At 42.8% G+C, this 16506-nt stretch overlaps 1 protein-coding gene across 1 annotated transcript in view; it reads left to right on the top strand.

Annotated features, from left to right (window-relative positions):
• Nucleotides 1-16506, top strand: part of LOC306766921 (nck-associated protein 5-like) — a gene marked incomplete at its 3' end in the record, with an annotated part of 142486 nt that overhangs the window by 22773 nt on the left and 103207 nt on the right. The window lies entirely within an intron of this gene.

The following is a 16506-nucleotide window of genomic DNA, read 5'->3' as shown; positions in this document are numbered from 1 at the left end:
TGGAATGCTCTGACCCATGGCGAGATGACTGGATCAGTATGCTAATATCATGTTAACTAATTCTGTAGGTCCTGCTGTAGCATTTAAAGTTCATATTTATCACTATTTTACACTGAAAAACTCCCACTGCTGCATGTTTTTCAATTCAGTTCAGCTTTATTTGTATAGCGCCACTTCAAAACAATGTTGTCACTGGGAACTTTACATGCACATCATTTCAAGCCAATTCATACATATCCTATAATAGAAACCAACTGATTGCATCGAGTCATGACTTGGATCCAATCCTCCATCCTGAGCTGCACGCGGTGACAGTGGGAAGGAAAAAAACTCCCCTTTAACAGGAAGAAAACCTCCGGCAGAACCCGGCTCAGGGAGGGCAGCCATCTGCCTCGACTGGTTGGGGTGGAGAGGTCAGAGGACATACCTTCTTATCATCAGGCAAAGGTTCATTCATTCATCATCCTAACCGCTTAGTCTGATGAAGGGTCGCGAGGAAGCTGGAGCATATCCCAGCAGTCTTTGGGCGAAAGGCAGGGTACATCCTGGACAGCTCACCAGTCCATCGCAGGGCTCAGTTAAACATCTTGAAACAAAATGAAAAAAATGAAAAACTCTATTTATCCCTGAGGAAAATTTATAACTAGCAAATCTGAACCCAGGGAATAGCGGTGCCAGACATGAACTTCTTTTAGTCCTAACAGGACGGAAGAGACCAGCAACATGATGTCTTTCTGCTGGAAAAACCTTGTTAAATGTTGGGTTAGGTTTCATGTTGTCATCATTTCACCAGGAGTTAAACCTTGCTTCTCTAGTGTATGAATGACTGACTCACCTGTTTGTTTTTAAGGTTGCATTATGTAGTTACAGCATCCTTTCCACAGCCGTCTGTTATAATCCAAGCTTCTTTGTTCAGGCGATGCATGCACGTTGCTGCATCACTGTGCAGTCTGGACCAGTTTTATAGCTATAAACATATTTTGGAAAGAGAAGATGAGACATAAGAGCTCAGTTTTCTCTGGCTTCACCGGGAGAAACTGTTACAAGCTGCCTGGTTTGGTCGCAGATCGTTGATGAGTTTTTGTTGAACAGTTTCTGCCAGCGGTTCCTTCGGATCCGGCTGTTGGATTATTGACTTGGGCTGACTCTTGCTTTCAGTCTGTCCAGCAACTCGTCCTTACATCACCATGGCCCTGACGCAGCGTTTTCACCTGCCCGTTTCTGTTTTGACAGTGTCTTAAACCTGAAACGTACATTTCAGAGCAGTGATTTGTTACTACAGGAAAATCCATGGAAAGACATTTTGTACGCCCGACATGTAAATCAGTAACACTGACGCAATTCGAGGCAACGAGCCTCTTCAGGGCATCAAACAGACAAAACTAATATTCTTGGTTTTTACAGTCACACAAGCAAACATCTTCATTCATTTATATTTTTACAAAATGAATTGTTTGTTGACAGATGTTCATATCTGACCTTTAAAGGGCAGAACGGAGCAGGTTCAGCAAAGTCATGCTAGACGAAGTCAGGACAGTTAGTGGACTCTGGTAATCTGACTTTTCAGAGGGGAATATGTGAATAAAACACACACCTACATTGTAAACATCATGAACATCTTGTCATTGACTGTTTTCCATTAAGATGCACAGACTGGCAAATGGAAAACCAGCTGCAGTAATCGTGTTTACAGAGTTAGCGTCTTCTGTACGCAGACATCTCGTGTGTGCTGAAGCAAATCAAACCGGAGCAGCTGAGATAAACAAAACCCATCTGACCAGGATGCTGGAACTTACAGGTAGGTTTGCAAACCGTCAGATCCTTCAGGGCAAAGCGAGTTTATCAGCAGAGACAGAAGACGGCCGATCTTTTCTGCAGTGCAGCTGCATGTGTGTTAGTGCACATTCACACCAGCACTTCTGATTCAAGTCTGTTTGATTGGAAAGTCCACCGTGTTTGCAGAAGAGGGAATATGCAAACAAACTCTGATCCCGATGAAAGAAGCAGACTGAGTCCACCTACAAATGCTGATCCTGGTCCACTTAAAGTGGACCAAAGACAGCAAGCATACTATAAAGCAAAGAACGTGTGGGTTTAGTGTGTATAACACAAAGTATACACACGTGCTCTTATCAGGACAACAGTCTCACAGTCAGACATGGAAGAACCATTTTCTTAACTGCTTAGTCCAGTTCTGGGTCACGGGAGCTGGATTTTATCCCAGCAATCATTGGGCGGGTACTTCCTGGACAGGTCTCTGTAGAAAATATGACAGAAATAAGATCAACTCAAGATAATGAGGATCTGATGCAGCTCTGTGTTGTGATTCATCGTGGAGGAAACAGAAGTTGTCCTGACAACAGTCAACAAGCAACCGTCTTCTTCTTCATCCCAGGAGCAAAACCATAGACTGTATTTAAAAAGATGGGCGTAGCCTCCGTGACGTCACCCGTAGGTTTCTGAAGAGCTGAATTGAAGCTCGGTGGGCGGTTCCTACCATCACAATCTTGGCAGGGGCATGCGTGTCGTCTCACTCGAAATATACAAATATGGGCAAAGAGGTGGAGCTGAGAGGGGGGCTGTGAGCGTCATGGTGGATGATTGACATCATGCGAACTCCGAGCTTTCTGTAGCTAAGAGCTAACCGAGCTAACCCAGAGATAACAGGAGCTAACCAGCTAACGGAGGTAAGCGGGCTAAAGCTAAGTCACGTTGTTAACCGGCTAAAAACCGCGGTTGTTCTACGTTCTTCCTACTTGAAGCGGGAGATTGGGTACCTGTCAATCAAAAGGACACGCCCCTAAATATGTCGAACTTTGAGATTAAATTACTTCTAATTGGAGGAGTTAGAAAAAAATTCACTCTCCCCACAGTTGTCATGAAGGTAAACCTGACCTATTAAACCTAAAATGGATTTTGAACCAGGCTGTAAACATGTTTATTTCTGCTGTGAAGTTGGTCTTTTTAATATGGGAATCTATGGGGATTTGCTGTGTTTTGCCCTAGTGGAGGAAGGGGGGAACTGCAGGTTTATGCACTTCTAAACAGGCTTCACTTTTAACGACCGAAGGTTGTCGCTTGGATAGAACGTAGCTGAACTCAAGCAGAAGAGCAAGAAAACACACCTTGCACTTTACCAGATGATCGTATATCACATATATATGAACCTGTGTGTGCAAACCTTCCAGAGCGCTGATGCAGCGGTGGCGCTGATGCAGCAGCGGCGCTGATGCTGCGGCGGCACTAGCTGGCAGTGGAATACGTTGTTTAAACTGGTTTGTTTGAGTAGTGCAGTGGGAACACAAACTCTGTCAGGAAGAGTGTTGCACCCCCCATCTGAACCAAGAACCCAGCAGTAGCGGACTATCCTGGTGTGATGAATGCACCACCATCACTGATGCCATTAACTGGACAACTGTCTATAGAAGCACCAGTTCATCCATCTACCACTTACCCAAGTTGTGGTCACACCAGTAGCAGCTTAAGCAGGAAAGCCCGACTCTGCCCGATTCTGTATAGAAATAACGAGGCAGTTCCAGGCCAGCAGAGGTACACAGTCGCTGGGGCCGACCCCCGGTGCACAGAGCACCCCACCAGGGAGGCCTCCAGGAGGCGTCCAAACCAGATGCCCTGAGCCTCTTTGGCTCCTCTCATGTTGAGGAGCAGCAGGACTACTCCCACCTCCTCCTGGATGACCAAGCCTCTCATCTTATCTCTAAGTAAGAGCCCAGACGGCGTGCAGAGGAAGCTCCTCATTTTGTCTGCTTGCATTGGAAATCTCATTCTGTCCTAATGTTGGACACATTTAGATAAAACTTATCGACCTTCTCTGGCCTCTCAGATAGTCACGCTTCGTTCTAATGAACGGATAAATCAGTCCGATAAGTCAGAGCTGTGCTTCCTCAGTCCATAGAAACAGTAAAGTGATCGATTTCTTATAAATAGCTCGAAACTGAGGATGTTGCTGTAACTTCTTCTGTGCTTTTATGTCCCATCTAAATTCTTTTTGTAGTGCATGAAGTTGTTTTTCATTTAAAAGAAAAGTCATTGGTAAAACTTTGTAATATCTAAACTTTGTAGCAATTGTTAAGCATTGGCTAATCATTCATAAATACTGAATTCATCATTTACAAAGCATATTTCTGAGAGTAAAACTAATTTATGTATGGTTTATAAGAACAATTGGTTGATGTTTTACTCAGTAAAAGAGCTCAAAATTCCTGAATTAATAATTTGTAAAGCAATATTCCAACATTATTACTCATTGGTAGATTTTTTTATAAAGGCATTTCTTAATGTTGTACTCTTTATTAATAAGCTTATCTACAAAATATTTAATGATTTTTTTCTTACTGTATATTATGGATTCAAAATCTAGTATTACATCCTTTATCAACAAATTATGACATATTTTTATGTATTCTTGTACTTACAGGGTTAGGGTGTGTGTTAGTGGCTAGTAAATATCTTAATAAATATTCTATACAAACTCAGAAAAATTATTTTCCAACTAATGTCTTATAAGCAGTTATTAATACAGGAATTCATTATTGTAGGTAGTTACAAAGCACTTATTACTTATTTATTAAATATATGGTGTGAGCAAGGCCATATTATCCACTGGGCATTATAGGCACAGGCCCATGTGGCGCCCACGCCCATTTGGGGCCCATTTGGGGCCCATTTGGGGGAAACATAAAAGCCAGATAGTTAAACCACAGTATCCAGTGTGTTGCTACTGGTACCATTGGCTGAGAGATGTTAGAAATGTCGTCTCACAGTGTATCATACACAATTTTCCCAATGTTGCGATGGGAAAGGGGGCCCCTGGAACACTGGGCCCAGGGACCTGTGCACTTTTAATCCGGCCCTGAGGTGTGGGCTCATCTAAAGTGTGTACTATTTATGTCTTATAAAGTATTTACAAATGAGATTTAAAGGTTGTCAATACCTGAAGACTCACAAGTGTCCTCGCCATGCAGAACCACGCAGCGTTCCTTCTGAACGTCTTTATTCCAGGAATGGCAGCGGGAATCACTTCCCCACATAAACCCACCCCATCGAGGGACCAGTTTGCCATCACACACTGACTTGATCATTTGCAGTAGATATGGAACTAATTGCGTGACTGCCGCGCTGTGTGCTGCCGTTCTCCGCAGCGGATAGTCTAACTATTCCCCGACCAGGTCATTAAGTATGCTGCCAGCTTAGCAGAGCCAAACATGCTGTCTTTTATCTTTAACCTTTTCTGTAAAGGTCTAGCTCGAACTCTCGGTTAGGAGAGAGGAGCTCCTGAGACCAAGTGAATCAGCGGCATCTGCTTCTGAGAAGTTTTAGACCTGCGTAGACAACGTCTTATTGTTCAGTTCACTGGTCAGTTTTCTGCTCTCTAGAGCTCAGGTGTTTGCAGGGAGCAGATCGGTGCGGTTCGGTGGGGAAGAGGTCGTATTTTACGCCGAGGTTTTTAACCAAAGTAAAATCCTTTTTAACTCTGAATGACTTTGAAAGGTTGCATCATGACTGCGTCTCCAGATTACTGTAAGTCTGTAACTGCTGGTGTTCGTCAGGCGTGTGGAGGTTAAGCTGTAACTGCTGCAGAGCGCTGCTGCTTGCCTTTTAACACGGACAGGCAGCATGAACATCAACCTCAGCTTGCTTCTCTCCATCGGCTTCCTGGTGGTTTTAGAGCAGATTTTAATGTTTCTTTGTTGACCTGTAAATGGTAGAAACCTGTTTATCTGTCTTTATGTGCGTGCCGTCCAGATCCCTCAGATCTGCTGATCACCTGCACTTAGTCCCGGCGGCTCCTGAACTCCACAACCAGTATGAAGGATCCCATTCCTCCCATTTTTTCACTGGTTTCACTTCACTGTCAGTTACTTTTCTGCTTTTACTTTCTTGTTTTAAATCTTGATTTTCTTTTCTATTTCTGATTTCTTGGCTTTACTAACCATACTCGTGTTCTTCTTTCGGGGTGACTGATGTTGTACAACCTCAGTTGTTTTAAAATAGTTCTTTAAATACATTTTATTTGTTTGATTTAGAACTGAGCATGAATTAATATAATTATTTGATGAGTTTAAGTTTCTGCTTTTCTACCTGGTTGAACTCTTTCCTTACTTTAAACAAGATCTTATATTTAATGTTTCCTAATAATTAAACTGTTTTGCCATCGGTTTGTTGATGTGGGTAGTCATATTGGTAAAAATGTGTTTTTACTATATTAATAAGATGGAAAATGTTGATGATGAGGGAAAACCTGATGTGGCAGCTGCTGATTTGAGCCCGGAGGCTCCATCAGTAGTAAACAACAACACAAACAAGCCCGAATGAAACTGTTGTTGTATTCGTCTCCAGAAGCTCATAAACAAAAGATGCAGTGTGTAAATAATTTAGTTCTGAATTGAGAGTATTATTGTTGTAATTGTCCTGAAAACCATATCTCATGTGATTTCCTGCTGCGTTGGATCGCTAAACTCCTACAAGCTTCGTGGTTCTGATTGACGCGTGAATTAGCCGGACAAAAAAACTAGGAATGAAAATCTGCTGCTGAAAACGTTCAAAATAATAAATGAAAAAATACTTTGTTGGCTTTGAAAGTGTCGACAAATCTGGAATTTTATTTCCGTGTGTGTTTGAGTCACAAGCAGGCGTGAAGCAACCTCTGACCGTAAGATCCATTCATGTGTTTACATCTGTCAGGCAAATTTAAAGAACTTTGGTGCATTAAATGATTTTTGTCTGAAGTTTGATCAGCTTGATCTGATCAGATGAAGCTTTATTTATAAAGCACTGATCATGCAAAAGCGTTACATAACAAACACAATTCTAGATGTGTATCAAACCTTTAGGCACTGAGGTATAAAACATCAGAGATAAATAACACAACTCATCATCATGGTATTGTAATAGCTTTTTTATTTTATAAATACTATACTGTCTAGAAAAGCACTCAGATAGCCCAGATATCCGCCACGCAGCACTTTTCCACCATGGTGTGGAGAATCTTTTTAAAAATTCCTGCGTCCACAATTCCTGCCAGATCTTTCCCAAAATGTACCAAAATCTGTTGGAATTAGACCCTTTCTCAGAAAAAACCTGCAAGAAAACAAAAACAGGTTCCCTGGTTTAGTATTAAATAACAGATCATGATCCTGAACACAGTTTCAGATTTAAAATGCCTGAAAAAGAAAAGAAGATGTTGCAAAAGCACACCTCAGCTTGGCTGAAATGTTGCTGTTGGAGCTGCAGGAAGCGGAGCAGGAACGCCGACGGACTTCAGCAACACGGCAGCAGGTCAACAGTCTTCCTCAGGCCTGCAGGGAGCTGATTGTATTAGTAGCTGTTGGAGGCGGCACATAGTTTCGCACACTGCTTCTGCTTTCTGTATTTCCAGAGAGAGTAAAACGTCCAGGAGTGTGGAGATGCAACGCGCCGCTGTCCCCGTCAGTTACAGGAATAATGACGTGTGATCAGAGAGGATGTGTGGGAAGGGTTTCACTGGTTTTACTGGGAGTCTGATAACACAGAGAGGATTATGTATGAATTACTGAGAAGTTTTTTCACTGGAAGATGTGCTTGTTGGGCTTTCTAATCGCCATGACAACACGCCTGTTCCCAGTAAGGTTTACTGGCTCAGAGTGTTTTCCTCTCATGGAGGCGACAACAGAAAGAACTGCTGGTTATTCTACTGTCAGACGGGCTGGAAGAAAAGTAGAACCAACTTATGGGTGTCTGACCACCTGACCAGGATAAAACTTTATCATTTTCTAAAGAAAAGCTGGAATTTGATGTCTGGAGGTGGAAAAGTCAGTGATACTAGGAAGAGCTTGTCGCAGCGTAACCAGAAGCGGATCAGTGGACTTTTACTTCTATGAGTCTTTTCCAGTCATTTCCTCCTCCCAAAGCACTTTACACGTCACATTCACCCATTCACACACACTCAGAGCCTGATAGACACGTGTAGGTGTGAATGCCTACACACACCCTGCCCTGTATAGAAAGAGTGCCGTTATCTGCTGAAAAACAAACAAAAAAACAAACATCTCCACATTTGGACGAGCTGAAGCAAAGCTTCTCATGCATGGACATTTCATTTGTTCACATTAAACTGCAGGAGGTTTTAAATGTAAACAAAAACAAATAATGGACCTTTTCTTCCAGTTTCTCGCCAACCTCGTCTTGTTTCTCAGTCTGTGTGCTTATGAATTATTGGGCTGGAAGCAGCTGGATGCAGCAGATCCTCCCATGTCGGTGCAGATGATGAAACTTTTCTCAGACCTTGTTTACAAGCAGACACAAAACACGTGCATTGTTTTTAATCCCTCTGCATTTTGATGCGACTCTTCATTTAGGTTAAAGCTGCGTCCAGGTTATGCCTTAGATCTTTACAGGAACTCAGGTTGGAACGTCTCGAATCAAGCAGATCTTTCATTCATTGTTGGTTCATACCATTTAGTCCAGTTTAGTGTTGCAGCTGGAGTCCATCCCAGCAGTTAACAGGTGAGAAGCAGGTACACCCTGGACAGGTCACCTGGCCATCACCGGGCCAACACAGAGACAAACGTACACACACTCAGCGGTTCTCAACCTTTTTGCAACACAGTACTCCTTGTAAAATATTATACCATCCAAGTACCCTCTAACCAGCACAAAGTACTTTTGGTTCAGAAAAAAACATGAAATACAGCTTTTTATCATTTGTGTTTGGCCTTTTAAACTTTAATTGTGTTTTGCACATCTCTACTATCCAGGACTCCATTGTTTGCGTTGTCATGGTGACAGTGGGGTTCAATTTACGTCGAAATGTGGGATTTTTGGGAGGAATGAAATGGTGTAAATCTAAATGTAAATTCAGTTTATGAATGTATATTTACATTTATTGGAATATATTATATATTTATATGATATTACATTTATATTATTTCATATAAGGATGTTTTAAAGAAAACATAAAGAAGTATATAATTTTTAGAAAAAACTTTCACCTACCCCCTGGAATGCCTTGAAGTATCCCCAGGGGTACGCGTGCCCTCAGGTGAGAAACAGTGCTTTAGAGTGACCAGTTAACCCAACATGGAGAGGATCCACACACACACACACACACACACACACACACACACGAGGAGAACAAACTCACTCAAGTGACCAAAGTTACAGCTGTGTTTCTGTCTTTTAATTACAATAAAAAATCATCATCTTAGAACATTTATAAAACCTAATTAAATTGGCTCGTGTTACATGGAGATGGATTGATTATGCAGTGAATTGGTCCAGTCCTGCTAATAAATCCCAGTTGACTGGTTAAAGGAGCGTGGACCAGGACGTCAGATGCAACAACTGTGGTGGATAAAATGGATCATGCTGGTCTGTCCTCTAAATGTAAAGCTGACAAACTGTCATAAACAGGGATGAAGTGGATGTTGTTGGCTTCTGTTCTCCGCAGTGGAAAAGCATTTTTTTTTATCGCTAGATGAAAGTTTTCTCACAGAGAAAACTCTAATATTTTAAATGGAACCAGCAGTGTTGTAACTTTGTTACCGGACACCCAATAATAAATATTATAAATGTAAGTCTTGAAAACTATCAGAATCTCCACATATAAAGAGTTTAAAGTGTTTTTTTTTTTTTGTGGGAGAGAAATGTTTTCCTCTGAGACAAGTAGAGGTGGGAGAAAAAATCAGATACATTTAAAAAAAAACTTTTTTTTGTTTTACAAAAAATCAATTTTTTTTGGTCAAAAATCGATTTATATTTTAATTTTAAATGTTTCTATGTTTAGATGCCAGATGGAGAAGATGTTACCACTTTTCTCCAGCAGGGGGCGAAACGTTTCTCTTTGACTGTCTAGTAACGTGACCTTATGTCCGTTTTAGAAAACACGTAAACAGAGGACGGAGAATGACGGACAACCTGCATCAACCATCACATTTTGAGTCCAAAGTGTCGACACATTTTGGGTTTTTTGCTGGGAAGGGAAAAGCAGAGCTGGACATGTTTACTCTGTAATGCACATGTGTCGTACTGTGGTAACACGACTAGCGTTACTGCACACCTAGCAGGACGCCATCCTGAGGTAAATGCAGAGCTAACAGCTAAATGTAGCGCAGCAGGAAGATAACAGACACTCAAAACAGAACTTTTACATGCAGTTAAAGCTTCTGAAACAAGAGTATAAGATCGATCAGCTGGTTCAGATTTATTGCTGCTGAAGAAATCTTAAAAACTGACACACAGTTGATTTTTTTTTTTTTTATTTGAAAATCTGGCTCGTGATATCGTCTGTAAACTTGGTCATCATGCAACTTTTTCACACGGTCTGCTGTTTAAAAAGCAAAATAAAAATCTTCAATACTGAGGAATCACAATTTAAAGGTAGAGTATGTAAGATTTTCAATATTTTCAAATTAAATTAACTAAAAAAATAACTACAATCATAATTAGATGGTTTTTTAAACATGTAGGTTCCAGTCTGTCCATATTTGATGTGTTATTAAATTACAAGTTTAATTAATGACAAAGACCCTTCTTGAATGTTTTCTGACCAGTAAAAAAAAAAGTGCTTTTTTTCCACCAGTAGGGGGAGTATAAGCCCATTTATTGCAGAGCGGCTCTGAGCTCACAAGCGATTCCTGCCCTCATTGGAGCTGGCAAGGAGGAGGGGTGAGGGGTGAGTTTTGCTCATTACTGCCAACCTGTGGTCTTTTGTGGAGGTAGCAGTTTTGTGGTTTTGCTCACAACCTGGTGTTTGCCAGCTGGTGGTAGAAAGAATTGCCTTGAAATCTTACATACTCTGCCTTTAAATCGAATCGCCACCCAAAATAATGGTTAAAAATCGAATCGAGAGAAAAGCCCCAGTGACAAGTCACCTTTATTATGCATAAAAAGCAGCACAAAGTAGAGCCAGCTTGCTGGAAAAAAAGGCAGGAAGCTGTGAAATAAGGGCGTATTGAGAAGAGCCTGAAGTGCAAGCAGGACGTTGATGAGACGAGTGGAAACTGGTGCATGTGACTGGAAATGAGGTGAGAACAGTGAAGATGTTAAGTATTTTAAGTCTGAGGAGCAGCTGAGCGGATCCACACTCTTTACTTCCCTGTCGGCGATGCATGGATGACTTTAGATCAGATTCTGAAATGTAACATTGTGCTTCTGTATAAATAATCTGTTGATCATGCTGCTGAAGCAGAAAGGAGTCTGTTACTTAAGCCTGTAAAACACAAACTGGTTTCTGGTTTCTGACGGTCCGAAGAGACCGGAGGAGGCGTTGTCGTGTGCATCAACTTTACTGAACTAGTGAGGCACTTAATTCCTCTGAGCTCCAGATACTCAGTGGTGTCCAAACACATTAGAAGGTCTAAATTCCTCTGCTATACTGGACAGCCTGGCGCTTATTACAAACAAATGTTGTGCTGTAGTTTGTTTGAACTCATCCTAAGTTTTCTGCTGAATAAAAACCTGCACCAGGTGTGTCTTAATCTTCTGAAAAGCAGCCTCCGCATCCTGCGCTATTTAATCCTCTGTGAGCTACATTTACTCAGAATTAAATGACCCAGCTGGCTTAAGAAGCCACTCAACCCTCAGTTTTCCTCTCGCAAATAAAACTGTGTGTGTGACCATTTTGTCCAAGGTTAACTGGACAGAGTTAATAGCCGAGACCTGAACACAAAAGAAGCTGAAAAGCAAGATGAGGAACAGTGTTTCTGCAATGTTGTGTTTTCTACACAGGTTGTGTGTCACGCTTATAAACACGTCGCGCACTTTACGCAACGTCCTTCATGCCGCCATGCAGAGACGCCGCTGTTTCAGGTTAAGTTACGTTGAGCGGTGGTTGCTGTGGCTCATCAGGATTTCTGCTTCATCTCTTCATAAATAAATAAAACCAATTTCCTTGAGCTGTATCACTGAACAGTATCTCAGTCTTATAATTAATGAAATTACACCTCTTCTCTGCCTGCTTTCATTATTATGCCATTTAGTTGTGTTGCAAACGGTGCTTTCATACGGAAATCTCTGATGAAGAAGAGGGTAAATGGGAATAGAAACAAAGAATCACAGAGTTTCAGCGATGGACTCATCCTCTTTCTTCCTCCATTTCCTACAAATATCTTGCATGCTTGAACTAAACATGAGTTAGATTAAAAAAGACAAAAAAAAATCATTCACAATAACAATTTCATACCAGCCTCCCTGGTAAGGTCTATTCAGGGGTCCTGGAGAGGAGGGTCCGCCGGATAGTCGAATCCCGGATTGAGGAGGAGCAGTGTGGTTTTCGTCCTGGTCGCGGAACAGTGGACCAGCTCAATACCCTCTCTGGGGTCCTGGAAGGGGGCATGGGAGTTTGCCCAACCAGTCTACATGTGTTTTGTGGACCTGGAGAAGGCATTCGACTGTGTCCCCCGGGGGCTCTGGTGGGGGGTACTCCGGGAGTATGGGGTACCGGACCCCCTTGTACGAGCTGTCCGGTCCCTGTACGACAGGTGTCAGAGCTTGGTCCGCATTGCCGGTAGTAAGTCGGATTAGTTTCCAGTGAGGGTTGGACTCCGCCAAGGCTGCCCTTTATCACCGATTCTGTTCATAACGTATATGGACAGAATTTCTAGGGGCAGCCGAGGTGTTGAGGGGATCCGGCTTGGTGGCCTCAGGATTGGGTCCCTGCTTTTTGCGGATGACGTGGTCCTGATGGCTTCATCTGGTCGTGATCTCCAGCTCTCGCTTGAGCGATTCGCGGCCGATTGTGAAGCGGCTGGGATGAGAATCAGCACCTCCAAATCTGAGACCATGGTCCTCAGCCGGAATAGGGTGGATTGCCCTCTCCAGGTCGGGGGTCAGGTCCTGCCTCAAGTGGAGGAGTTTAAATATCTCGGAGTCTTGTTCACGAGTGAGGGAAGGATGGAGCGTGAGATCGACAGACGGATCGGTGCGGCGTCTGCAGTAATGCGGGCTCTGCGCCGGTCTGTCGTGGTGAAGAAGGAGCTGAGCCAGAAGGTGAAGCTCTCGATTTACCAGTCGATCTACGTTCCTACCCTCACCTATGGTCATGAGCTGTGGGTCGTGACCGAAAGAACGAGATCTCGTATACAGGCGGCTGAAATGAGTTTCCTCTGCAGGGTGGCCGGGCTCACCCTTAGAGATAGGGTGAGGAGCTCGGTCATCCAGGAGGAGATCAGAGTAGAGCCGCTGCTCCTCCGCATGGAGAGGAACCAGTTGAGGTGGCTCGGGCATCTGGTCAGGATGCCTCCTGGACCTCCCTGGTGAGGTGTTCCAGGCACGTCCCTCTGGGAGGAGACCCCGGGGAAGACCCAGGACACGCTGGAGGGATTATATCTCTCTGCTGGCCTGGGAACACCTCGGGATCCCCCCCGCAGAGTTGGCAAATGTGGCTGGGGAGAGGGAAGTCTGGGCTTCCCTGCTTAGGCTGCTGCCCCCGCGACCCGACCCCGGATAAGCAGCAGAAGATGGATGGATGGATGGATGGAATTTCATACCAGACTTCACAATGTACATCAAGAAGAATAACATCCTCCTCGGTCTTGCAGGTTGTCCTTGACTTTAAGCGCAGTCTTATTGGAGGGTTTGTTAAACTGCATAACGTTTTGCAAATCTTAGATAGGCTTCAAAATGCTGACTGTAATTAGTTCCCAGATTAATCTGCAGCAGCATGTTCGTGAAATAAAGGCTGGTTACGAATAATCAAATAATAGGTGAATATCAATGAAAGGACCAAATCAGCACAGTCCCCAGCTCCCCAATGCAATTATTTCCATTTCCCATTAATTATTGCCAACAGATGACTAATGACTTTGAACGGGGGCTGATATGACAGCTGTGCAAACTGTCGATGTGTTTTTAAATGGGGTCACAACACTTGACTCCTTTGGGTCCCTTTGATTAGAAAAGACATTCATGCAAATTGCATACCTGGTACTGTGAACAATGCCAGCAGGTGCAAGTAAGGCGCTCAGCTTTCTTCTATACACGGTGTTGTCGGAAATAAGTGTGTGTTTGAATCCAACAACAGTCCTGCTAAGCCAGCATTTCACTTCACAAACACTTTCAGATTAATTTAATGGTTTTTACAGATGTGTTAAACAATGCATACTGGGGGGAGGTCCCTGTTAAAAATCTGTTAAAAAGTATGACAGTGGTGGGGATAGTGGTTTTCCTGAACCCCCAGTCTGCACAGATCAGCCTCTTACTGCAGCTGCTTCTCTGTCAGGATGTTGTAGATGGGATGTTTAAGGTTGTCTGTAGGTTTCTCCTCATCTGCTTCCTCACCATAGTTCTAAGTGTCCAGTTCCCTGATCAACACTAAGCTGGTCTTTTTTTGTTTGGTTTTTACCAGTTTCTCCAGGAAAATGGTTGCATCCCAGTAAAATCACTTCTCTACTGGTTAAATGCCATTCTGCTGTAACTGTTGTGAATAAATTGTCCTGAGATCACTGTGACCTATGAAGCTATATGTAGAAATAATTATGTGGACTGGTGGAGTGTCTGCGATGGACTGTTACTGTCCAGGGTGTACCCTGCCTTTTGCCCAAAGACTGCTGGGATAGGCTCCAGCTTCCCCGCAACCCTTCATCGGACTAAGTGGTTAGGATAATGGATGAATAAATGAATGAACAAACGAACGAACGAACGAATGGTGGAGTGTTTTAGTAGACTTTTGTTAGGCTGACTGATGAACCCATGAATAAACAAACAAGTGGATGATGGGGAATGTGCTTCTTATTGCAACTTTTAACAGAATTATCAGGTCAGGCTGGCCGGAGACTGAACTCCCAGTCTGATCTGATGTAAGAATGAAGGGAATCACCTGGAAGCAAGGCAGGATGAATGCAAATGACAAGAGAAAGAAGGGGCCATTCTGAGCCCAGCAACCTCTAGAACACATGCTGTTACCTTTCTGACAGGGTCCACACTTTAGTCTTCTGCTGCAGCTGTTGTTTGTGAATGAGTAAATGAAGATCTTTTTGTTTGGGCCCAATCTGATGAGTGGTGCAAAAATGTTGTCAAGTCTAACAGTACACGTCAATTTCTTTATGCGGACAATAAAGTTTATCATATCCTATTGTATTATTTTGTATTGTATCGTTACATATTGTATCGTTACATATTGTTGTAGTGTTACGTTATCGTATCTGTCATGGTGGCGTGGAGGTGAGGACCCAAATGCAGGAAACAAGGACCAAAGATGCAGGAAAAAAGGCGTTTTTAATCCCCAAAAAAACAAACTGAGGGTATCCAGACACAGGAGGACAGGACTAAACACAAAACAATGGCCCAGCAACTGGGAACAGAAACCAAGGGGTATAAATACTGAAACAGAACAAGACAGGTGAAATGGATGAAACTAATGATACCAGGTGAATCTAACAGGAGCAAAGGCTACACAGGAAACAAGACCAGGGAACTAAGCAGGGGAAAACTACAAACTGATCCAGAAAACGAGAAACTAAGATACAAAACACACATCATGACATTATCGCTGCACATCGCGTCGATGCGCACCGCGTCGCTGCGCATCGCGTCGCTGCGCATCGCGTCGCTGCGCATCGCGTCGCTGCGCATCCTGTCGCTGCGTATCGTATCGCTGCGTATCGTGTCGCTGCGTATCGTATCGCTGCGTATCGTATCGCTGGGTATCGTATCGCTGCGTATCGTATCGCTGCGTATCGTATCGCTGGGTATCGTATCGCTGGGTATCGTATCGCTGCGTATCATAATGTTACATATTGTATCGCCACGTATCATACTAGCTTACTTTTTACTTTTTCTCACATTTTAATGAAAACATCTTTATTTTTGTACACCCTACAATTTAAAAATGGCTTTGTTCTTCTTATTTAATTGTAGCTGGTTTTTACGCCCCTTCGCGCTAAATTGTGCCTTATTGACAGACTGAATTTGAGTGGATAAGAAGTATGAACATAGTATTGGTTTTTAGATGATTCATCAGACTTGTGCATGACACAAATTGTAACACAGTCCAGCAAGGACATAACAGATATATGTAATCCAGTATAAAGATGTCTGTTGCAGAAACTCAAAAGAACAAGTAGCTTATGACATCCCACCTTTAGAATAATGTTTTATTTGGGGTGTGGGGTTGTGCACTTTTGGTAACGCCGACGCTTCTGTCTTCAATGGCAATTTTAGTTCTCATATTTACTTTTATAGTTTAACTCGTTTTGAAAGCAGCACTTTTACACTTTTACTTAAGTAAAGCCCTTGAGTTAATACTTCCAACCTATGCAAAAATCTTTTTAAACCCTAGTATCTATACATCTATCTGGGTAATGAAACCTCTCACTCTGCTAACCTAACAAACCTGAAGAACAAGCAAGAGCAACCTCCCGGTGAAAAGTAATCCACTGGGAGACAGAAACCAACCAATATTCCCCAGCTGCACAGATCCTGTGAAGTTTGTGTTTTGTGTCTTTGTTTACCATCATAATCTTTGGTCTTTTTTCTGTGAAGTATTTGTTGTTATGTGAGCCTTAAAATCCT

This window comes from Telmatherina bonti (genome assembly GCF_933228915.1).
Source record: "Telmatherina bonti genome assembly, chromosome: 15".
NCBI lineage: Eukaryota > Metazoa > Chordata > Actinopteri > Atheriniformes > Telmatherinidae > Telmatherina > Telmatherina bonti.
Note: the sequence above shows the minus strand (reverse complement) of the source record. Positions and strands in the feature narration are given on the sequence as shown.